The following is a 2276-nucleotide window of genomic DNA, read 5'->3' on the forward strand; positions in this document are numbered from 1 at the left end:
CTGCTATTCCACTGCCTTCCTTGTTTCTTTTGAGATTTAGGTTAAATCTACTTTGCTGTAAATTAAAATTTACCTCCCAAAATCACTTTTCACTGCAAAAGTAAGCCTGGAGATGCTGTACATGTCATGCAGCTGCCAAGATGGGTGTTGCTAGTGTCTGACTCAACAAGCTGAAGGGATGGAGATCTGCGTTAACCCTCTCCCAGCTGTGGCTACTGGCTGAGCACTGTGGCTCAGTGGGAAAACTGGGGAGGAGGGAGGCACAAGTGATAGTGGCAGCTGCCCCAGATGCTGGCTTGGCGGGGGGTGAAGAAAAGCAGCTGCTGCCAGCAGCTCTGTGTTTGTGATGGTGAATCAGAAGACACTGCTCCCACTTGGCCCCAGGTGCATGGCTGTGTCCCTACACTGCTGGCTGCTGTAGCTTGCGCTTGAAGCAGCAAGTGTGCAGTTGGTAGTAATTTGATGAGGCTAGTGGTATAGAAACAACACCTTAGTTACAGGAACGTATATAATAACTACTAACACTGAAGAAGTAATGGGATTGCTACTGCCCTTTACAAGGATCTGGAGCCTAACTTTGTGTGACGTAGGGGAAGCCTTCCTGGAAGCTCAGGAGGCAGCCCGGGTGAGGCAGCTAGCATCAAGAAATTCTTGCTGCCTCACCCAGACTGTCTCCAGGGATGCCACTTCCTGGACATTTTCTGTTCCCAGGAGGACTTACTTAATGTCATTCGTGAGTTGTCCATGGCTCGGGAAAGATCTCTTTCTTTATTTCTGTCTTCCAAAAACAGGGTGCATGTTTTATTTGGTGGTGTGAGAAAATATGGTATTTTTCTTATCTGTTTTGGTTGCAGCAGCATTTTTTGTGAAGATCAAAGCAAAGTAGCTATTGAGAGTAGTTCTGCCTTTGCATCTTTTGTTAATTGGTCACCCTGGCTATCTAGTAGTAGACCCACAGCTTCCTTGGTCTTTCCTTTCTGTCCACTGTATGTTATTCTTTCCATCTCTTCTTGTGCTGTTTAACTTCCCTTGCCAGATGTAACTCATTTTTACCTTTGCTTTCCTGATTTTATTCCTGCAAGTTCTTGCTATTTCTTGGTATGCTTCTTTCCATTGCCCACATCTTTTTTTTCCATTTGATTTTGATGCAGAATCTTAAGAATTTCCTATGTAGTCGCACTGGTTTCCTGCTGTCCTTATGTTTCCATCATGTCAGAATAGGTTCTTCTTTGCCCTTCACAGCATAAGACATATCTTTGTATTTCTGCTATAAGTCATCCAGAATGCTAAACCAGTTTATCAGAGCAGATATAAAATATAATAGTGCAAAAATTAATGCAGTTTTAATCCCATCTTTAAAAACCCTAAATTTGTACCCCAGGTAAGTGAGTGAGAAGTACATACACATTTTTAATCCTTACTTCAGTTGATCCAGATTAGAAAAGAGGAAAACATTATTCATTTATTTAAAATTTTTGTGGTAAGATTTTTGTGTGTGTGTAATATGCAAATGTTTATACTGCTTGGAGGTTTGGATTACCAGTACTAGTTTTGGCAGAGGTGAATTAACAGAATGCAAATTAAGAGGCCAAAGGTAAAATTGTGTAGTTTATTCTGTGGCTGTAAAAAAAATAAATGAATTTCATAGCTGTCTTGCCATACATATATGCAGATATGTTATATATATTTATTCATAACTCTTTTGTTACGCTGAAGAGTCATAAGGAGCAATAACACTGATTAGTTCATGGAGTAAGCTGATTTCCTTTAAGGCAAGAAGGAATTTTTCATCCATATTATCATGTTTCATAATTGGGCGGGAAGTATATTGTGGGGGAGGTGTTTGCTTTCTTATAAAGCATTATGTTTTGGCCACTGCTAGAGTCAGACTTCTGGACTAAACAGAGCAGTGATCTGTTCCAGTGTGTAAGCTTCAACATATGTATTGGGGGGATTTATAAAAATCACTTGCGTTTTGTGAGCACACATTCATACAGTATATCAAAGGGCTCAGACCTTAGTCTGTGGTTCACTGTTTGGAAACTAGCAGCAGAGAGAAATTTCTACAGGTAAGTTCTTTTTACCTGTTAAGTTTCTGTTCTGGTTTAAGTTTGGGGGTTTTTTTCCTCTTTCAGAATGGTAGCATGAATGTTCTTATAACTTATAACAATATCTTAATTTTCACATGATTTATTTTGAGATAGCAAGGTTGTTGTTTTTTTCTTTTTAAAAAAAGGCTGCCTCATACTATATACTTCTAGTTTAATGTTTGCTTT

General features: G+C 39.5%; 1 protein-coding gene across 3 annotated transcripts in view; it reads left to right on the forward strand.

The window, feature by feature from the left end:
* The window catches only part of KIAA2026 (KIAA2026 ortholog), a 129295-nt gene that overhangs the window by 73923 nt on the left and 53096 nt on the right, over nucleotides 1-2276 (forward strand). The gene's annotated exons all lie outside the window — the stretch shown is intronic.

Source organism: Gavialis gangeticus, unplaced genomic scaffold, assembly GCF_001723915.1.
Source record: "Gavialis gangeticus isolate Ggan-Ray unplaced genomic scaffold, GavGan_comp1, whole genome shotgun sequence".
Lineage (NCBI taxonomy): Eukaryota > Metazoa > Chordata > Crocodylia > Gavialidae > Gavialis > Gavialis gangeticus.